The 24,380-nt window shown below is 35.3% G+C and overlaps 1 protein-coding gene across 3 annotated transcripts in view; it reads right to left on the reverse strand.

The window, feature by feature from the left end:
* The window catches only part of NGR-A24 (neuropeptide receptor A24), a 195,192-nt gene extending 174,442 nt beyond the window's left edge, over positions 1-20,750 (reverse strand). For 2 of the 3 annotated variants that reach the window (XM_089729935.1, XM_028173136.2), the window contains exon 1: positions 20,434-20,745. The gene's annotated coding sequence lies outside the window, so the exon portion shown is untranslated. Of the gene's footprint in view, positions 1-20,433 lie in introns of all 3 variants that reach the window. The other variant, XM_028173134.2, reaches the window with a different exon arrangement.
* Between the last annotated feature and the right edge of the window lie 3,630 nt (positions 20,751-24,380).

Below are 24,380 nucleotides of genomic sequence, written 5' to 3' on the forward strand. Positions count from 1 at the left end.
ATGGCATAGTGAGAACTTTAATTTCTTTAAATTTCTCCCTCAGGGATTCCCTTGAGTGCATGTTATAAATAGCACGTATAGCTCTTTTCTGTAGAATAAATATCATTTCTACATCGGCCGCATTGCCCCATAGCAAAATGCCATAGGACATGACACTGTGGAAGTAACTAAAGTAAACTAAACGAGCCGTGTCCGCGTTTGTTAACATTCTAATTTTTTTTACTGCGTATGCTGCAGAGCTGAGCTTACTCGCCAATTTATAAATATGAGGTCCCCACTGCAGTTTGGAGTCCACTGTTATACCAAGAAATACGGTTGACTCAACAAGCTCCTTAAAGAACTAAATTTTAAATCTTGATACGAATTTCTTGTTGCAAGAAATCTTAATGTTATAACCAATATTTCTTTTGGACTTATACTATCGTAGGATTAGAAATGTAATAGTTATATAATATAGATTTATAATAAACTATCGTAGTATCGTAGGATAGTATCCTGCTTTTGAAAAAACGGTGTCACAAGGTTTAATATTAGGTCAAACGATCTCGAATCCATTCGTAGATAATTTCTGAAGTCTGATGGTTCTAAATCACTCATAATGTTCATATTTGCTAACATTCTGCGCACCAATAAATATTTCTTCACCGATATTCTTGTTTTTTTTTTTGGAAATTGAAACAAAAACCAAAAAATAATAATAATAATAATTGTTGACTATAAAATATTGGGGCCATCCTCTACGCACACGACACGTCCTACTTCGTCGCGTTTAAACTGACAATTGATTCAGTAACTGAATTTAGAACAGTGTAATCAGGAGCTTCTAAATTTGCTTCTGAATTAAGTGGACTAAATTCAGCCAAGTGTAATAAGCCTTTAAGGTCTCAGTATAGTTACAACGGCTGCCCCATCCTTCAAACCGAAACGCATTACTGCTTCACGGCAGAAATAGGTAGGTACCACAAGACTGACGGACTCACAAGAGTTCCTACCACCAGTATTTACGCAAATAAATTTGCAGGTTTGATTTTCATTACACGATGTTATTCCTTCCTTATCAGGTTATCGGTAATATAAAACTGCATATTCATAAACGCACGCAACTTAAGTTACAGTTTCCATTATTGATTTACTTCAAACATTTTCATTTATTAAATATCAATTAACTTATAAAGTTACCGTAAAAACTTTCGTATTTACGTAAAAAGCTTGCATTACCCATCACAATATGATTGGCCATCTTGTTTCAGAATCAATAACTCTCCAAATTCGATAGGAAATTAACTTCTCCGGAACCTATTCACTGAAAGTCTTCGTCGATATTTGAAATGCTGTAATGGCTACCGATTAAAATCTGGAGTGGGCTCGATCTGCCTGTAGCTGATTGGCATTTACGTATTATTTTTCCGACTTCAAAAAGAAGGAGGTCTTGAATTTGACCATATTTTTTATGTGTGCTACCTCAAAATTTTGTTTATTTACATTTATCTGAAAGCTAGTGCTTCTTATGTGGTCGCATTTAAATTTTATCAATATGACCAGAAGTTTTCGAATTATCATCAATAATTCTTATTTGGTGGTAGGACCTCTTGTGAGTCCGCGCGGGTAGGTACCACCACCCTGCCTATTTCTGCCGTGAAGCAGTAATGCGTTTTGGTTTGAAGGGCGGGGCAGCCGTTGTAACTATACTGAGACCTTAGAACTGATGTCTCAAGGTGGGTGGCGCATTTACGTTGTAGATGTCTATGGGCTCCAGTAACCACTTAACACCAGGTGGGCTGTGAGCTCGTCCACCCATCTAAGCAAAAAAAAAAAATTGTCACGCATCGTCGAAGCCGAAGGTGAGTTATGTGCTCACCGTTGATAATGATGCCTAGCCATTTCCAGTCCAGAACCTTGAAAACGTACTCCAATGCAGCGGTGAGCAGTTTCGGAGAAATAACATCTCCCTGCCTCACAGACTAGCAAAAAACCACGTCAGAGTGCTAATTCAATCTACTTTGAAAAATAAAAATGCAAAATATTGTTTACAATTACATTCGTAACTGCCCCACCCTCTGAATCACAGGAATGAATCAAAACGACTTATAGCTTCTCAGCTGAAATAGGTAAGCCGATTTACCCTCCGGCGGCTTGCATTAGACCTTAATACCAGTAAAATATTTATTTTATTGTAAATTATTTAATAAGGAAACCCTTATTTATTATTCGATTGCCGTGTGCTTAATTTACATTATGAACTTGCTATTGTTATTTGATAAACAACACACAAATGCATACAATATTTAAAATGCTTTGGTATTTAGGTTTTCCCTTTTAGTCAGCTATAAATATTACTAAACAAACACATTTTAAACAGACTAATGCAATTGTTCTGGAGCATAGTATTCTCTTCGGTTTTCACGAGTCGTCTCTCTGTGCGTCGTGATCCTCAGTGCTGAGGGTCGTGACCTTTACGGAGCACTTTTGCTAGGACTATGTTCCTCCATTCCTTCCTGTCCTCCGTGCAGTGGATAGCGACATTGATGCTGGAGTCCAAAGTCGTCTTAATCTATCGGACCAGCGCATGGGATTACGCCTCTTCCCTTTCGCTTTTCCGGTGATGAGTAGTCTTTCGAGATTGTCACCCTTTTTCCTCGCAACGTGACCGAAAAACTCGAAAACCCTACGTAGGCAAGTGGTGGAGAGTCTTGTGGAGACACCTAGTTCTTCCAAGATTGGTGTGTTTGTCCGTTGCGCCGTCCAGGGAATCCGAGGCATTTTCCTCCAGCACCAGATCTCAAACGCGTCGCCCCGACTTCGATCAGCCTTCCTTAGAGTCCATGTCTCCGCCCCAGAGTCGTAGACACAATGAAAATAGCTTTTACGGTATAATCTCGTATCTTTTATTGTCATCATATACTTTTTATTAATTTTTAATGCTTAGATGAGTGGACGAGCTCGCAGCCCACCCGGTGTTAAGTGGTTACTGGAGCCCATAGACATCTACGACGTAAATGTGCCACCCACCTTGAGATGTAAGTTCTAAGGTCTCAAGTATAGTTACAGCGGCTGCCCCCCCTTCAAACCGAAACGCATTGCTGCTTCACGGCAGAAATAGGCGGGGTGGTGGTACCTACCCGTGCGGACTCACAAGAGGTCCTACCACCAGTAGATACTTTCCGACGTTTCGTGATCAAACCATCAAGAGTTCGATAGTCTCGTCTGGAATAGCCCCTTAGGCTACCAGCGAATAGGAAGGAAAAAAAATCGACTCTGATCGTCTTACGAAATGTAATATTCATTACCAAAACAGATTAACCCATAACGGTTTATAAATGTTCTAAAATAAAATGCTACAAAACAATGGAGCTAAATCTAGATCAAACAGGAAAATTTAATTAGTTGCATTTTTAATTGGCACACACAAGTACTTATTGCACATTGACACGCCAGATAAGTTTTTGTTACATTTTTTTATATTTAAATCTATAGTGCGACATTTGAATAACAATGTTTTTCAAAAATCGTTATTTGATTGCCGAATGAAAACATTGCAAATTGTAAGTATGGCGCAATGGCCGTTTTTTTTTTTCGTTTTTCCTGCATATCTAATTGTTGTTTTGGAAGAATACGCTTTCAATATTCTGGATCAGCACTGATAGTTATTCCATCCTGTTTTTTTTTATAAAGAAGAGTTGAAGTTCCAAATGGTAGAACTAAAAACTATCCAAACACAAATATTCAAATAAAACTCGAAACATACTAGAATTATCAACACTGTCCTAACCAATTATCTATATATTAATACGTGAAGCAAAAACTTTGTATCCCTTTTTACGAAAATTGCGCGGATGGAGGACTATGAAATTTTGCACACTTATAGAGAATATAGAGAAGAAGTGCACAATGCTAATATTTTTTCAAAATAATGCATGAAAGATACATTAAATCGCTAAAGAAAACATTACACACACTACATACTATGTATTTGACGCACACACGCATGCATACTATTTATTGTCAAACTTTTGTTCTTGGCGTCTGTTGTCAAATTGAGAATAGATTAAATATTGTTGTTCATATTTTTTACAGTGTAGTCTTGGCGAAATTTGTGATTATAGAAGTATAAAATACAATCATAATAATGTACAAACTTACAATTCCAATTAATTATAGTCGAATTTCGACTACTGCGAGACCTCTAGTTTATATAAAGTCGTAAATGAGAGTGCTTAAAAATCAGTGATTTCGTCCAAAGCTTGATTTAATTTAATGAATTTTATTGCATTTAATTTTGTTATCATTCATCGGCTATTTGTACAGCACAGTTTGTGATCTACACGTGTTCTTCAAATACAATAATTCCAACATTACGATGAAAAGAATCAAAGGGAAAATATATCAGGCTATTACACAATAAAATACTTGAATTTGTTATGATTCTTTGAGAAGACGAGTTCTTATAATGATACGTTCTATGTATTTTTTTCCTTTGTGTACTACATTTCCTTTGTGTATGATATGTGCGAACGAATCCTCGGCATCAGAACGCACCCAAATCTAAACGGCTGGTAACACCAGCCCCTTTATTCTTGCCGCGAAAACAGGAAATCTTATAATAGAAGTATCTGGTCATCTGTAACCTAGCACTTAGGTATCGCGAGCATTATCTACATTCATAATAATATGTACATACATACATACATACATACATATGTCATGAAAACTATAAGAAACCTACCGCTGATCATTAGATAGACGTTCCCTTCCCATATCATATTAGTTACGAAGAAGTTCAAAGTTCTTGCTGTTGTTTTTGTCAGCTGTGTCGTTAAAAGCCTCGGTAAAATGTTTGCGAAGTCTACATTTACTAAATCAACAAAGATATAATTCGTAGGGGTCATCGACTACTGGCGACCCTTAAAATTCTTCAAGCGATACACTGTATTTTGATATTTCGATGCAGTAAAACTGCTAACTGCTTTGGAATAGAAACGATTGGATAAAAGTGTTTTTTTTGACATTTTACTGGTTTTCTTTACCACCTAATCTAAATGAAATTTAAATATAGTATATTTACTAGTTGTAGGACCTCTTGTGAGTTCGCACGGGTAGGTACCACCATTCCGCCTATTTCTGTCGTGAAGCAGTAATGCGTTTCGGTTTGAAGGGCGGGGCAGCCGTTGTAACTATACTGTGACCTTAGAACTTATATCTCAAGGTGGGTGGCGCATTTACGTTGTAGATTTCTATGGGCTCCAGTAACCCCTTAACACCAGGTGGGCTGTGAGCTCGTCCACCCATCTAATCAATAAAAAAAAACATTTATGCTTATATGACATAATTTTCGTATTATTCGATTATATTTCGAATTCTCATTTTTCTTATTACTTTGCTGTTTAGGACTGTTTTCCTAGCAATTCTCCAACTCATTATACCACCAGTAGATGCCAGATGGCTATCGCAGGCGGGGTGGTGTTTCCGTAGTCACCTTTTACGGCACCATAGATATAGACTGATATAGACCAAAATAGAGACTAGTGACGTCAAAGGCACCGAGCCGTGAGCTTAAATACCATTAGAATAATTAAAAATAACTGGAATTGTGGCGGGTAACCATCATTCAACATAAGATATTTGACCGATGCCTGAATCTCGCTTACGACATTTTAAAGATAAGCTTGCATATATATGTCGCCGCAAGAATTTTTAGAAAGCTAATTTTGAGTTTATTCATTATAAAATCATTGATTAAATTATTTTATATCAATAATGTCGCGATATCAATTACTACGAAAACGAATTCCTTTAATTACTCCCATTTTTTGACTATCTGAGATAGTAATAGCCACATTTATTGTAATTAATCAATTCTAGACATGAAAAGTAAAACTTCATCAATTACATTAATAATTGTTTTTATAATAAAATGTGTGGGTAACTTAAAGTGTAATGGTGTCGAACAAATGATATAAAAAGGGAGTGAGTGACCTGCGTCAGTTATTTTCGACATATACAAGTTCCGAACAACAACGTTCGGACCGTAGATCTATCGAGAAATATCACCGCCTCGGTGGAAGACCTCCCCTCCGTCATTAAACTTTCGAAAAAATAAAATAACCCTTTTTTTATTTTATTTTTATTGCCTTTGTAGGCAGACGGGCATACGGCCCACCTGATGGTGAGTGGTTACCGTCGCCCATGGACTTCAGCAATGCCAGGGGCAGAGCCAAGCCGCTGCCTACCGAAATTGTATTAGTATCGCACCAACCACAATCTTCCTTGTTTCATCAGCTTTATTTAAGCATGCTCTTTGACACGTATGTATGTATGTACAATGCACATTTCGAGTGTTATTATCCTAGGCATGTTTGATGAAAAACACGCAAGCGTAATACCTCAAAGCGAAGTTCATTTCCGAGTCTCCGCAGGGGGAAAGCAAAATAAATTCGATGAAAGCAGGATCAGTCAGCTTGGAAAAACTCGTTGCGAAATGTTATTTGTTACACAGGAACAGAAAAAGAGGTGTTATTTAGACTGGTGAAATAAAGTTATTTAATTATGTTTTTGGCTAAGCTCGAAAGAGCTGTGGGAATATTATGAAGAGTTTATTTATTTTATTAGGCTCACAATACACATCACAAGCTAAAGATACAAAAAAACACAAATAAAAAGAAACAAAATCTGGCTTGCAACATAAGTTACTACAGCTTGAGGATAGAAAGATTAATATGTGGCAGATTTAACAGGCATTATGACGAAGCTGTGACATTAAATGCATTATTGTACTGGTGGTAGCCACACGGACACAATCCGCTATTTTTCTCGCCGGATCTTCTTAGGGAGTCGCAATTCCGATCCGGTGGTAGATTCTACGAAGGACTGCTCTTGCCAGAGCCAGTGTTACCAAATTCTCTCAGGTTGAGCCCGTGAGCTCACGTACCCATCCTCGAGAAACTGGAATAGCCCCTTAGGCTATAAGCGAATAGGTAGGGGGGAAAAGGGGGATACAATCAAGTCCCTGTTTGCCGCTAAGTACAAGAGAGTACAAGTTCAAGAGACAAATTTTTATTTGGACAAAATTTAAGCAGATGACCCACCGATCTTTGTATGAAACAATATTTTATCTAGACGCATCACACGAAAGACGATTCTGGATTTTAAACGGAGTTTTTCCCGTTCTGTACAGGACGACTTTTGTATTTTTTAGTGGGCAAACAAGAACGCAGCACAACCGATGGAAAGGGGTCATTAGTACTTATGAATACCGACAAAACCAAAAGAGATCTAAAACAAAACATTGTCAGCATTTAAAAATAGTAGAAAAAAGGAAAATTTTTATCATAACGAAATATTAAACCCATGGTATTAGTTGATTCTTCCATCTTAAACGTAAATAGCAAACGCAAATGCTCCTAGTTCCGGTATACAGAATCAACAATGCTTCAGTATTAGTCCAAATACGCTTGTGTATTTAGAGATGCAAAGAATGCATTGCTAATTTTTTTTTATATATTTAACTTTCAGTCTTCAATTTTAGTTTAAATTCAAACCTTATTTTTTAAACACATAATAGGCGTAGTTATCTTTAGAAATATGTTTATCTGAAAGCTGTCAAGAACTGAAAAATATAAATTTTGAGTACACTAAACAGAAGACGAATGAAGCATCTTAGTGACTTACTAGATTAGAAATCTTACTTATTAGATTATTAATTACTGACTTATTAGATTATTAATTTAGATTAGCAATCACCTCTCGCAACCTCCAACATCTTTGTGAAATGTAATAGGTTTGTTGAACACAAAACCATTTATACATACATATGCGTAGAAATCTAACTTGCACTATATAAAAGAAAATTCAACGATATTGCACTGGTGGTAGGACCTCTTGTGAGTCCGCGCGGGTAGGTACCACCACCCTGCCTATTTATGCCGTGAAACAGTAATGCGTTTCGGTTTGAAGGGCGGGGCAGCCGTTGTAACTATACTGAGATCTTAGAACTTATATCTCAAGGTGGGTAGCGCATTTACGTTGTAGATGTCTATGGGCTACATTAACCACTTAACATCAGCTGGGCTGTGAGCTCGTGCACCCATTTAAGCATTTAAAAAAAACATACGTGTGGACATTTTACTTACACCTTATAAAAAAAAATTCAACGGTATTGCACTCATACACGGAAATTACTTCAAATTTGTTTTAGGTACTTTTTCAATAGCCGAAGCTAATATCAAACGGCCACTTCACTCAGAACTATCAGTGCATTACGTTACAAAACTGCCGCAGAAAATAGAAGAAGACCCAATTAGCACGCACGCATTTCTTATTCAGTGACGTTACATCGTAACGCAGAATTTTCTGTTGTCAAGGGTTCGCGTGGTTTTCCGCCACATCAGCGGTGATGCTCAGAACGTGTGACATGACCGAACTCGACAGAAATGAAAACGACCTCCTTTATTACACCGGCTCCACGGCGGAGGTTTTAGGGCGTAAATACTTCGAGCCTTAGCAGCCTTTCTCGTCATTATTGCAGACTTTATGCAGAAACTGTGTCGTTTTGCCGTTGAATGTGACTGGTGAGTGGAAGTGAATATCGTCGCTGTCAAACAAAAATCAGCTATGCGCAAAAACTCTATTTTGAATTAACGAGTAAAAACATTTTCGTATAAAATTTTATATGAAGGTGAATTTTTAAGAACTATATATCAAATGAAAGCTATAGATAAATATTAAAGCTATATACACATATCAGTTTTTTTTATCCGGTAGATAGGGCTGTAATAACAGTGGCTATATAACAGTGGCTGGTAAAAATTGGCTGAACATCGCCAAGGATAAGAAGAAGTAGAGTACCTTAGAGGAGGCTTTTACCCGAAGGGGGTCCATACAGAAATAATGTAAATAATATTAAAATTAATATAAGAAAAAAACTAACTTTTTAATCCTAAACTAACTTCTTAACTTTTTAAACTTTAATATTTACTTTATAATAAATAAATAAAATAAAAAAAACCATTAATGTATCTTCAAACTGTTTGTAATTATGTATTTTTGTGTGGAATAAAGAAAGCTTTATTATTATTATTAGATAGGGCTGTGAACTATACGAAAAGGTCCAAAAATAAAAACCTAAAAAAGTGCACATAGCAGGTTTTTGTTTTGACAAAGACGATATAATATTTATTTGAATACAACTCTGTATTTCAGAGAGTTAGCTTTTTTTTTCAGTACTGGTAAACCTTATTCGAAAAATGTGTAGTTTTCTTAAATTATAATTAAAAATGGAATATTAATGGAATAATGAAAAATAAAAATAGTATTTCAACTTATAACGGCAAGTGTATATTTTTTTAAAATAAGTTAAATCACTCGTCCTTAACCACGAAAGCAGTAATGTATTCGAAACATTAGAAATAATAAAATGACAAAACTAAAAATATAGGAATAAATAAACCGTAAAAGTGAATTTCATTATGTCTGCGGCTCGCGAAAATCCAAGAAAACACTAAGTAAAATAAGCTATAGTCACAGACATAAAAACAACCCACCGAGCAGCTTTATCGATTTTATTAGTTTGTAATTTTTTGTGTTACGAAAAATAATATCGTACGAACAAGAACTAATTAAATGGACGTCTAAAATCTACAAGCTCTGCTTTCCAATTTCACCTCTCGGTAAATATTTTCATTTCCACTACTTCCCGATCGAGCCGATAGATATTGGACCTGACAATACAGGATTACGAACGGACGCCTTTCGTGCAATGTGTTCAGTGTGTGTTTTCGATATGAAATTCTCTAAATACACAGTTGTCTACATCCATGACATTTTATATTATATTTTCGAGGTGGGTGGCGCATTTACGTTGTAGATGTCTATGGGCTCCAGTAACCACTTAACACCAGGTGGGCTGTGAGCTCGTCCATCCACCTAAGCAATAAAAAAAATATATTATTGAAGTTAATTTACTTGGCATTTATGTAATAATAATAATAATATAACTCTTTATTTGACACCACATGTACAGAGTAAGCATATAAAACAAATAATAGACGGTGACGTAAATTCGCGGCCTTATCACTGAAAGCGATATCTTCCAAGCAACCTTGCAGGGAGAGGAATAAGCAAACTAGCATGGACGGTGCTATATCTTAATAAACTTACATAAAAATATATACTTATATACAGATGTGAAAAAAAATACAATATAAGATAGACTTACATTCGATTAAATACAAATAAATATTAAAAATATGCAAGTAAATACAAAATAAGTAGCAACTTATACCGTTATATGTATATATTTGATTTTAATAAAGAAATATTTAACTAAGTCTACCGGTCGTTTAATAACTGCAATTAAGTAAATTTATTAATAGTAGTTTTATTTTAGTAAAAACAGACTTAACTTGGCAGAAAATAGTACTATGATATTCTGAAGCTCGGCATTAGGGACTGATTAAATTAACACCGATTGAAATATAAAATACTGGTCAAATATAAAGTGCGTCTCGTCCATAATTACCTTGGCCGAAAAGGTCACACTGAAATTGATAACAACTATGAATGACCTCACCGAAGAACATTGTCTTGGTGTTCTTTAATGGAATCAAACAAGCTATAATGGATGCCTAAAATAAAACTGAGATACGATAGCCAAAAACTGGTACCGACGAATTTTACGTGTTAATGTGTATTGTACGGCCAGTTTAAGAATGTAAATTAAAAATACCACATCATGCCCAAGAAGAACGACTTTGTATGTTTCTGTAAAGTCTCCCATCTTGTCTGGGCTAGCTTTTTATTGCGACTTCAAGAAGCTTAAGCTAAAAGTTTTTTTATTTTATTTTTATTGATTGGATGGGTGGACGAGCTCACAGTCCACCTGGTGCTAAGTGGTTACTGGAGCTCATAGATATCTATAACGTAAATGCGCCACCCACCTTGAGATATAAGTTCTATGGTCTCAGTATAGTTACAACGGTTGCCCCTTCAAGCCGAAACGCATTACTGCTTCACGGCAGAAATAGGTGGGGTGGTAGTACCTACCCCTGCGGACTCACATGAGGTCCCACCACCAGTAAGTATTCATGCTTAGTTTCGTTGCCACTCAATAGCTTACATCGATTTTTTTAATCCAATTTTTTTAAACCTCGTGATCCTGAATAATAGGCCAAAGTCATAATTTCATTGTATCTTATCTTCGGTCCTTGATACGTGTGCAAATTTTGAAGCAATTTACAGGTCTTATAATTGGTGAAAATTACGTTGAAAGATTCAGTTATAGACTTGTAGCCCACTGAGTTTTCTCGCCGGATCTTCTCAGTGGGTCGTGTTTCCGATCCGGTGGTAGATTCTGCGAAGCACTGCTCTTGCTAGGGTCAGCGTTAGCATCATTCCGGATTGAGCCCCGTGAGCTCACCTACTAGTTAAGGTTACGCTGAAATAGCCTCTCAAGGCTATCAGCTTAGGTAGGGGAAAAAAAAAGACTTGTATACAGTTCAAGCTAATAAAACTTAGTTAACAAAGATGTAATTTCGTTCAGGTTTATTCAACTACTTAAAATATGTATACGACAGTGGCATTCGAAAAATGACATTCGTTCCACAGGTGGACTATTTCTAATGAGAAAATACGTCAACTTTTATCCTCGAAAGAAGACGTGAGAATATTTTTATTGTGAACATCTCGCTCGCGTTTTATTATTGCCGTGTCAATTTTATAGCTTTGTTCTTTTATTTTTATTTAACCCACAAAAATATTTTATTGATGTAATAAATTATAGTTCAAATTCTTTTTAAACAAATGCGTTACCACGTGACAAAAAAACGCTTTTCTACAAAAGTAAAATAAGCAAATGATTGTCTGTTGCGGCGGAACAAACGCTACATATAGTATTTTCTTCAACTTTCAGTAGGCCTAATTAAGTTTTAATTAAGACTTAGTCTTAAATAAAGACTTAGACTTGAATAAAGTAGTTTTACTTTTACGGTTAAATCTCGCGTGACCCGGCAACGGTCAGTCAGTCAATCCGTATCCACAAAAACCGATAATGAAATGATAAATAACCGATAATGACGATAAAAAACGCGAAATTAACGTAAAAGAGGTTTTAATTATATCATGCATGCAATGCAATGCAAATGTAGATTATATTAGAATTACAGACAATATTATATTTCATTATAGAATTACAAAACTGATTCGCTAAATATTTTATAGGATAAGTGAAGGACAAAAAGCTTAAACATACATACACACTCATCTTTAGACCGTTATTATGTGTAATTCAAAATCAAAGCACAGTCCATTGCAAGGATATATAATTGGGATTTTTTCTAAAAACTCACCGTTGGTCTCTCTCCTTCTTTTTTATTCTGTTCCAACACTAAGCTTCTTGAAGCGCTCACTCTTTTCTCACTAACACACCTTTACAAAAACTATTTCAGTCCAAAATCATTAATAAGGATTCAAAAGCAACCACAAGTGATACAAAGGCATTCTAAGGTACACATGCTCAATAATGCCAATCATCACGAAGCACGAAGTCCAAGTCTGAATTATACACCTGTCTCATTCTCCAATCCGTAATCCATAGATTTTTACCCATAATATATTTATTCTGTGTTTTGTACTATTAAAATTAAATAAACCTTCAACTTTGAAACGCCCTCGATAAAGTCCCCAGAGTAACAAATTAATTTGAGTTTCGTCATTGTGTAACACGCACTCACCATATTCTATAACAATAGTGATGCAATAAACGCACATGTGATACAATTAATACAAATAAATAATAGTTTAAAAAAAACTAATAAAGCACGCTTTTCTAGAAAATCCAACTAAAAAAATAGCAAAATAAATTTATTGTAAAAAAGCTAACTGTTTAAAATATTGAACTTTCAGTGGCCTTAATAAGTAGGTATGCCAAATTTCGAGTTAATCCGACGTTTTGAATGGGATCAAAATATTAACATAGACACTAACATACGTATGTAGCTAAAAAAAGCGTATTAAAATATCCACATTTCTCTCGAGTGTTTTAACAATATTTAAGTTCAAGCGTAGCTTAGGACCGGTACTTATAAGGGTTGCCATTGTGACTGCTTAATCCTGTGACATGCCCCGGAGGACTCGTAAGGATCCAGGTTCTTATCAGACGATAGCGTTCAGGGACATCGGCACAGGTCACAGATAACTTTCAAGTTTTAATGCTTAACATAAAATTTGCAATTGTAATTTTGTAACAAACATTTACTTAACCCGTTTGGAAATTTAAAATTTAAAACCTTTTCAGGAAGTGAATAATTAAATACTTTGTTTTCTCGTTTCAATTTGAAGCCGTATTTTGTGATCAAGGAGTTATTGAGCGTAATGTTTATGTTTCATTACTAAGATGACTCAAATAATTACTTTAAGTCGTCGTGGCCTAACGGATAAGACGTCCGGTGCATTCGTGTTGACCGATGCAACGGTGTTCGAATCTCAAGCGGGTACCAATTTTTCTAATTAAATACGTACTTAAGTAACATTCACGATTGACTTCCACGGTGAAGGAATAATATCGTGTAATAAAATGAAACCCGCAAAATTATAATTTGCGTAATTACTGGTGGTAGAACCTCTTGTGAGTCCGCCGTCCATCTTCAACGTAAATGCGCCACCCACTTTGAGATATAAGTTCTAAGATCTCAGTATATTTACAACGGCTGCCCCGCTCTTCAAACCGAAACGCATTACTGTTTCACGGCAGAAATAGGCAGTGTAGTGGTGGTACCCACCCGCGCTATGCGAGCAATAAAAAAGACAATCATTGCAATTCCTATTGCTATTCGTTATTGCAAAGGTCAATCGTAAATACGATATTATATTCTGTTAAGTAAATATTTATTTTAATGTCTATAAAACCGTCCTTTTAGAAAGGGATATAGGCAGTCTAAAGTATTATTATTAAATTAATTAAGCCAAGTAGATTTTGATATGATCTCTGGACCCATCTTAACAAAACTTTTGGAAAATAGCCTAACTCCGTGATTGGAATGAAAGAAATTCGCAAACATCTTTAGAATATCTTTGAAAGAGCAAACACGCCTTTACGAATCTTCGAATATAAATATTATTTTAGTTGAGCATTTTCGATCTGTCACGATTGCGTTATCGTGTTTCAAATTAGAAGATGTTAAAGGACCCTTCAATCTAGATCGAGGATCGGCAAACTTCTTTGGACCAGCCGAAGCGCAAGAATTGATATCATAACTCGCTACTGGGTCATAGAATAACTTGGTGAACATGAAGAATATATAGTTCACCTGATATTTCTTTAGATAGTTTTAATATTATTTCATTACGTCAGTCAGTCGCTATTTGCGGGAAAAAAAGAGTCGATATTTGCAAAAACCTCACGATACAGATAAGCTCTTTAGATCCACGAATAAATAAATCTTTAACCGTGAATATATATTTATATTGCCGTATGGGCAGATGAGCATACCTGATGGTGAGTGGTTACCGTTGCTCATGGATTTCAGCAATGCCAGGAGCAGAGCCAAGCCGCTGCCTAGCATTAAGTACTCTCCACAAGCTTCGTTTGAAGAAGGACATGTCATAGCGCTCGGGAAACATATAGGAATTGGGCGCATTTTTTTTTTTTTAAAACACAGATGAAGGAAACGCCTATAAAGAGCTTTTACTGTAATTAAGCAACCACTTGGAAGTTGAAATAGAAGAGTGGACCTACATGGCCAGTGAGATTGATAGTTGTACTTAGCCAAATATAGAACCGAGATATTCTTTCATATTGACGTGAAAGAACACATATTTGATACAAAAAAATAACTTAAACTCCCAAATTCTTCTCACGTAAACGTGTAAGCTTCGTAATTTTTACAATAAAAGAGAGAAAGAATAAAACAAACTTGACGCTTAGCTGTATTTAATATAAAACCACTCAAGCCTTAAGTACTTCACTTTATCCTGATGAAAATATAGTGTTTAACTTTCGAACACATTTATCAAAAAGACGGCGATGGTGAAAAGGATGAGTGTAATGATAGTAGAACAAATATACAAATCACAGAACAACAAATCGACCCGGTAGTCTTTAGTATCATTGGTCTGAAATAGGTTCCTTGCTTTATTTGCAAATCGTCTTTTAATCCCATCGGTAATACCATTTCTTTCTTTTCATCCCATGACAGGCAAAAGCTAATGTTACTCTTTTAATAATTCACCTGTATCCTGACAGCTTCTAAAATATTTTATGTATTTGGCAAATAAACATAAAATTCGTCTTAACATTCTGCATAGCGTAATCGTTATAAACCAACATAAGACCATAGATAACACACATACACTAGTTATAGATAAGCAACTCAAACACTCAACAAAAATGTTTACGGGCGTCGGCCACTAGATGGCTTCGCTTCAATTAGTTTCTCATTGCTCCTGTAGATGGCAGTAACATATTACCTATCCTATATTTTATTTTTAACGAAGGATTTTGTATATTTTCAGAAACCACTAATTGATAAAATTTAATCAATTTGTCTATAACTTATAAAGATTTGTACGATTTATTAATTTTCTGTGTTTAGTTACACAATAATTAAAGGTCTTAACTTTAGCAACATACAAGTTTAGGGGCATCCGCTACAGGATGTCGCTGGTTTCCATACAAAAAATATTTGTCTTAAAGTATCGCAGTTTCAGGGCCTTGCATAAGACCTCAACTTTTAATAAGAAAAAATTTAAAACGGATCACAAGCGACAAAAACAACTTAAGAAACTAACATTATTAAAGATAGGATTCTGATTAACCATTTATATTAAATTCTGATATATAACCAAAAACACCTAATCTCTAACAATAAGGTCCCCTTATTGGTTGGAATATTCTACAAGGTCCGCGCTGGCTAACTTTATCACTAATATTATTATCGGTATTCACGTTGCTACGATTAAATCCTCTTGTAACGTTTTCCCACAACTTAAGACTCGATCAACTCATTGATGCTTAATAAAAGATAACGAAATCAACCAAAAGTTGAAATTTGCTCGTAAAATAATGAATGTATTAAGTTGTAGTTGTTTGTTAAGTGAATTTTTTTATTAAGATATTTTTATAAGAAATTGTTTACTGGTGGTAGGACCTCGCGTGAATCCGCACGGGAAGGTACGACCACTCCAACTATTTTTGCCGTGAAGTAGTAATGCGTTTCGGTTTGAAAGGTGGGGCAGCCGTTGTAATTGTACTGAGACCTTAGAACACATGTCTCAGGTTAGGCGGCGGCATTTACGTTGTAGATGTCTATGGGCTCCAGTAACTACTTAACAGGTGTGCTGTGAGCTCATCCACCAATCTAAGCAATAAAAAAAAATTTGTCAATATGTTGCTTTGAATACTGTATAAACCACTATATGTGTATATATATATGTATATTTTTTGTGTATGTATTTGTAATTTATTATAAATTTCATTGCACCTACCGCTATTTTCTCTGCACTACCTTTGGTTGACTGGTAGAGAATGCCTTAGGCATTACGTCCGCCAATGTAAATTTTAGACGAAGCGTAATAAATACATTAATAAAATAACGCGAATACCACTAATGCCCTCCAAAATAATGTTATTAATCATCTAGATTACAATTTGTACATATCATAACGGCCAGATGTGAGACGAGGCGTAGAGTAAATACACTATAACGATTAATTGACAGCAAAAAAAAAAACCTAACATCTGTATTAGTTATTCTTTTATTTTTTTAAATGTTATATGATTTTGCAATTTACGTCACAGAGTATAAATTTTAACTTGTTGATTAATTTTGAAAGATCTTCGAGTGAACTGCGAGACGGAGTTAGAGCTCATTGATGGTTCAGAAACTTTTGAAGTGAAAACTTCTTTAGAATCGTTGTGATTTCAAACCGGATGCAACGGAAAAAACGACAGGTAAGAGACACAAATACAAAAATGTGTAGGATGAAGCCAGCAAAGAATGAGACAGAAATATACATACTATTTAATACAGCGCCATCTGTGAGATTTTTTAATACTAACGCGTGTATGAAAGCTCTTGTAGTGAATTTTAATTTAGGATTATACGTGAAATTAAAATATCAATTCACAGAGGGCGCTACCTTACAATTATTTACTAATGACAAAATTTTACATATACTTACGACGTTTAGGATAATTGTATTTTAATTTTGGAAGGTTTCACTTCTACCGCGTGTGAATTGCACACATGTTTTTTTTTTAAGAACCTATGCTGATAGCCTTGAGAGGCTGTTTCAGCTTCACCCTAACATGTAGTAATGAGCTCACGGGGCTCAACCTGGAGTGTTGCTAACACTGGCCCTAGCAAGAGCAGTGCTTCGCAGAATCTACCACCAGATCGGAAACGCGACCCACTGAGAAGATCCGGCGAGAAACTCAGTGGGCAACTTTTCTCTAGGACCTGAAGTTCAAAGGGTAAACTGCAGAGAATCTAAAAACGAAATAGCCCTGATATACGGACGTCTTTGTTATGTTTTGTAACCCGTTTTTATATTATTTTGGATCAGTACTTTTTTTTTTTTTTTGTTTAATTAGGTTCACACAACTGGATGAAAACTGCACACATAAACATTGAACTTATTTACATAAAATAATACATTATCGAATTCACCCTTTTGGATGTGAACACATCTTGCTTAAGAGCGTTTGTGCTTAAGATAAAAATATCATTAACTAATATTAAATTAAGACAAAGAAAACAAAAAACTGCATACTTATACAAACTTACAAAAAAAAAAAACATTGAAAATAAAACAATTAAAAGAGGGAAATTAATGTTCTATAGAAATAAAAATAAATGTGGTTGGTCTACAGCTCGGTGTGGATCACGGAACTTAAATTTATTTTAAGTGAGGCTAGAGAAGCATGGCAGACAAATATGTCAATTTCATCACGTATACTATTTGCCAGTACTTATTACCTTTGATACATTAAATTAAGAGGAAATCATCAAGTTTAAGTTTTCTGCTATTATCAAGACGCTGGTGGGTAAAGAACTATTAATAATTTGCGGTGGACCCGTCGCCTGTACAGTGTCAATCTGACATGACATTAGATCCTAGAATTTTTTTTATTGTTTAAATAGGTGGACGGTCCCACGACATATATTTTGTTAAGTAATTACCTGCCTATTTCTGCCGTGAAGCATTAATGCGTTTCGGTTTGAAGGGTGGGGAAGCCGTTGTGTTGTAAAAACTGAACTAGTTTAGAAGTAGAATTAGAACTAATATCTCAAAGCAGGTGTCAGCTTTTACGTTGTAGATGTCTATGGGCTCCGGTGACCACTTAATATCAGGTGGGCCGTGAGCTCGTCCACCGTAAATGCCACCCACCTTCGGCAATGAGTTCTAATTAACTATTTTACAGTACAACAACTGCCATACCCTTCAAGCCAAAACGCATTACTGCTTCACGGCAGAAATAGGCATGGCGGTGGTACCTATGTAGACAGCGGCTTGGCTCTGCCCCTGGCATTGCTAAAGTCCATGGGCGACGGTAACTACTCACCATCAGATGGGCCGTATGCTCGTCTGCCAACAAGGGCAAAAAAAAACTTAACTGTACGGGCCCCCAAGACCCTATCACCGTCGATTACCTGATTCTAAAATTACCGTTTCAGTCCGTACAAGGTACCGCGATTAAACATGTGTTTTTTTTTTTAAATATTCTTTGGTTTTCATGAACCGTATTTAAAATGGCTTTTAGGGTTTGTTTGGACGGATAAAATCCTTTTGTGAAAACTGAAAAGTATTTAAAACATCGGAAACAATAAAAGCAAAATTAAGAAAGTAGTTTTTTTACCGTAGTTTTTACAATATGCTTGTGAATTTTCTCAACAAGTTGCTATTTCGGTGAAAACCTCGGGCGAACAAACAGAAAAATAAACAGAATTCCAAATTTATTTAGTTAATTATATAATTGATTATATCGAAATCGTAGAGCCAATATTGTTCGATTGTATCGAATGAGTTTCCTTATCAATGAGAATTGTATAACAATTGAAACCAAAGAGTATTTGTTATTGAGAAGTTCAAAGTCGCGACTGCTTTTGTTTTCATGATCAAACCGTACAATTAACGGGCAGCTGTTGAAATCGAAGAGCCGTATCCTTAATTAATGACGTACTGTTAATTTTATTGGCCATTATCATCATAAAGATTTCGGATTCGAGAATTTTATTTATACTAGTGGTCCCGCAGTAGTCGAAATTCGACTATAATTAATTGAAATTATAAGTTTCAACTAATGTTGAATGTAACAATAGGACCATAATAATTTATGGTCCTATTGTTACAGATTTCGCCAAGACTACACTATAGACAAATACTCGTAATATTAAAGATACACAATACTAACCTATTCTCAATTTGTCTACAGACTTTCAGCGATAACCAAAGTTTGACAATAAACAAAGAATATATATGTGTGTGTCAAATACATGGTAGTGTGTGTAATATTTTCTTTATTGATTTAATGTATCTTTTAAGCATTATTTAAAAAAAAAATTAGCATTGTGCACTTCTTCTCTACATTCTCTATAAGTGTGGAAAACATACTCCTCCGTCGGCGCAATTTTCGTAAAAAGGGATACAAAGTTTTTGCTTCACGTATTAATATATAGATTTTTCTATGAGGTTTTTTTACAAAGAAATATATTTTTTTATTTGTTTTTGTCCGATCGTCGAATTTGGAAACGATTGAAGTGATTATTTTTTCGTGCTCCGGTAAGAAGATCCCGTAAAATACTTTTTTTGCCCTACCTATTCGCTGGTAGCCTAAGAGCTATTATGTTGAGTGGTTACCGTCACCCATGGACTTCAGCAATGCCAGGGGCAGAGGCAAGCCGTTGCCTACCGTAAATGTAAATCATAACTAATTGTACAAAACTATTTGGAAGTCGGCTTTTTCCTCCGATGTCCTGAGCATCAGCAGCTCGGCTGCGCTCCTAGAATTAGTGATGTCCATGGGCTACTATGACCGCTCACTTTTAACCGGGCTGTGCGATCTGTGCCTTTGAAGGTAATAAAAAAAAAGCTATCGGAAAAACCATGAAAATCATACGTATCCAATAACAAACCTGGGACCTTTTGGTAAAAAAACTATGCCTAGTCAACCAGTCCGTAAGTAGAATATACACTATTCTGACTTGACAATAGTGCTCAATTGTAAAATAATTTTTGACTATAGTTCAACTTGTAACAAAAGACCGTGGACCGTGCAAACTTTGCAATTGAATAATAAAGTAAACTCCTAAACTTCTGAACTAAAATATACTATACGCTAAGAGTTATTAAATAATTCAACATTTGCTCGGATTTCGTTCAAGGATTGTATTGTATTAATCAAATATTTAAATAAATAGAATAACGAATTTTAAAAAAACTCACCTTTTGCTTCCTCGAGAACAGCTATCGATGCTTATCAATTTGTATTGCAATGCTCACTATTCGACACTCAAACAAATTTAATCATATCGTTCGGTTTTTAAATTTATCATAACTAATAACAGTAACACAACAAAAATGTAATAATCGAAATTAAACACAGATGTTCTTTTTTTTTTGTTCACGTACGTAGTTTTATTCGGCCAGTGTTAACGTAACACAGCCGGAGTCGTGTTCGGAGCTAAGTCGGAGTAACACTGATGAAGCGACGCCTCGACGCTCGCTTGTCGCGATTTGAACTTCGAACGTGGAATCGCGCAAACGTCCTAGCGTTATGTGCGATTTTTGGCATTTAAGGTACGGTCACTCTATGACTCATACGTCATTCGAATTTAATATGTCGGTTCGTTTATTTAATGAACTATTAGACCTAGTCTAACTACACATCCAACTACAAAAAAAAAAAAAAGCGGAACATTTATTTCATTTCAATTGATTACAAACAAAAAAAAAAATTGCGTTCGTAAATTAAAATTGAAAACTTGATGGTATTGCCTTAGTCAATTGCGCGGCTGTGCTCCTGGTATCGGTCATGTCCGAGGGCAATTCGGTCGAGATTTGACGCAATTTCGTGTACCTATTAAGGCAATAAAAGTCAAAGCCAAACGAATATTACACGTGAAAATTTAATAAAATAAAATCGAAATAACTACTGCCGATCTCATTAAAAAGACTTAAGTCTTTGTAGACGCCAAAATTTCTCTCCCTAAAATCTTTGCTAAAATTTCACACAAAGACCTTTGTCTATCTGTTTATGTAAATAAGTCATGAAGTTCATTTTGCGAAGTAAACGCACCTGCCTTTCCTGAGCACAGCTTGGGGATATAAGTGAGTTTATTTCTCGTTCATCTTGATTTTTGCTCAGCGTCGAAATTCCTTGAATGTTCAATTATTATAATTTTATTGCGTTCGTCTTGTCGCCTACTAAGATTAAACGCGTGCTTCACGGAGCGGCTGTAATCGATTTGAATATGATTTCTGTCCGAAACACTTTTTTGGGGAACACAGATACAAATCGCACTACCGTGAAGATTCTCTTGTGACATAATTCAAACTTATTTTATTATTTTCATATTTAGTGTCACCGATGTTTTTGTTTTTTTGACTTCGTAGGCAAGACAAGCATACCGCCATTTGCTTTTTGATGAGTGGTCACTTTTTCTCATAGAAATCATCAATACCAAGAGCACAGCTGAGACCCTGGCTAAAATATTTCGAATACTTTGAATTTTTCTTGATCACAGAAGTTCACAATCTTTTATTTTTTTTTTAAGAGATTTTATGACCTGGTAACTAAGACCTTTAAGTCATGTCTTATTTTACTTTATTTTCTTAATTTTATGAAAAATGATAATATGGAGTGAAATGAAATGAAGATGATTAATTTGAGACATTAATCAACTGGGATGAAATTTAATGAAATGAGATGATATGGGATGAAATATAATCGCAGTAAAATGGTGGTCATTTACTGAGATTTTTTCAGTGGACTTTTTGGAGGAACCTGAGAAGTTACGTCCAGCAGCTTTGTTTCATTTTCCCACATTTGTGCACTTTCACAGATATTAAACAGTTAATAAACCACCATTATTACACATTTAAACCTGAAGAAACACTAAATAGACAAAATAAAACAAATCACACAGCTTCACTCCTCGCGTTCCCGCCAAAAAGTCCTTCACAATCTTTTATACAGGGCGTAAAAGATAGATGCCGTAGCCAAATATGTTTCTACATAGATTACAGTAAATGTTCGTTAAATAAGATATTTTCGGTTGTAAATATTTTTTGGTTTTATTTATGTTTTACCACAGAGCATTGGAATAAGAATAAAATAACTATCGCACTATTTACATGTGTAATTTGAGCTGTAATTGTTTTAAATAAATGTGATCTATAATAATGTATTAGTTATTTCTGATAATAGCAATGCTGTTGTGCATCACATCACGTATGGATAAAAAAAGTGAGTATTAAGAACGCGCGTAGTCCAAGTACATTATTGTGTGTAATTGTTTTTACTGGTTGTAGGTCCTCTTGTGAGTCTGCGCGGGTAGGTACCACCGCCCTGCTTATTTCTGCCGTGAAGCAGTAATGCGTTTCGGTTTGAAGGGTAGGACACCGTTGTAACTATACTGAGATCTTAGAACTTATATTTCAAGATGGGTGGCGCATTTACGTTGTAGATGTCTATGGGCTCCAGTAACCACTTAACACCAGGTGGGCTGTGAGCTCGTCCACCCATCTAAGCAATAAAAAAAAAAGGTGGCGATTCCGATCTGGTGGTATATTTAGCTAAGCAGTGCTCTAGCTAGGTCTAGAGTTATCAAGTTCTCATCTAGTAAGATATTAATAATAACAAATATAATAATTATTTTATTTAACAGATAAAAAAATCTAAATTTTCTTTGGATCGTGTTAATTTACAATAAGATGCAAAACGTTAGGTTAGAAGTTTGATGTTGCTAATAATATTTTCTCGAATGTATGCGAGTCTTGCATGTTTCTGCGAAAAACTATTTAGGTGTAATATGAAAGGTGTGTCAGCTGTTATCTCTATATATAAAAATGAATTGCTGTTCCTTGGTCTCGCTAAAACTCGAGAACGGCTGAACCGATTTGGCTAATTTTGGTCTTGAATTATTTGTTGAAGTCCAGAGAAAGTTTAAAAGGTAGATAAATTTGAAAATGCTCGGAATTAAATAAAAATAACAATTTTGTTTTTCCTTTGATGTGTCCCCCGTCGGTCTTTTATTTATCGATTGAGGCACTACGAAGTCTGCCGGGTCAGCCAGTTACGAATAATTAAGATTTCAAACCTAAACAACGATATCAGAGTGGGTGTGGTGACTCACTCAGCGGTTCTCATGGACTCACCATTAATTTGCCAATTTGTCTGGTTCAATCTCGTAAATAAGAAACTGATTGTTTTGAGCTTGGGATACTTAATTGAAACTGCTTACTGTTTGAATGAATGGGAAGATGTTGAAATCTGCCTTACTCTTAAATAATCACTGGTGGAAGCCATTCTTGTATATAGAGGGGTAACCCCCCCTTTCTGCCGCGAAACAATAATGCGTTTAGATTTCAAGGACAGCCGCTTTTTATAGAACTGAGACTTAAAAGTCACGTCTCAAGGTAGGCGGCGACCCAGTCAACACCAGGTGGTCCGTCAACCGCCTAAATAATAATAAAAAATAATAGTTTAAAAAAACTAAAAAACACGTTTTATATAAAATTCAACAAAAAAATAGAAAAAAAATTTTAATAAATTTAAATTGAAAAAGCGTGGTGTTGTGTATTACAAATTAAAGTCGGAATTCCAAAGCAGACTGATTTATTTTTGCATCTACCTGCCCTTTTATAATGTGACTTAATATCTATACATAACATTGTCCTCCTCTTAAATTAATGAATACAAATTCCCGAATGCTGAATAAATGAGAAAACATGGTTGAAACAACGCGTTATATGATATTGCTTACACATGACAGTAAAAACAGGCAATTTCAAAAGTGAGTGTTCACAAGAAACAAATATCCTATGATTATAACTAACATAAAAATACATATACACAAATTATGTTTATACTGCTATTTCCTAACTAAATGATATGCGAACAATAACCCTATAAGGCTCTAAACACAATTTTCACGTTGTTCTTATTCTCAACATTTAGATTACTAGTATACCTGTCATAAATACATGTATATATTCTTATACACACATATGTAAATATTATTTATTAATTTTGGTCCTTAATTCTCTGAATACACGTTAAAGCAGCTTTACGGCGCTGACGCGATGGTTGCAAGACCATCGGCGCCGGCGAGTGACTAGGAGTCACAGGTTGTGGACTTTCCGGTCCCGTGTCATAGCTGGAGTTGAGC

Source organism: Bombyx mandarina, chromosome 09 (genome assembly GCF_030267445.1).
Source record: "Bombyx mandarina strain Sakado chromosome 09, ASM3026744v2".
In the NCBI taxonomy this organism is placed as follows: Eukaryota; Metazoa; Arthropoda; class Insecta; order Lepidoptera; family Bombycidae; genus Bombyx; species Bombyx mandarina.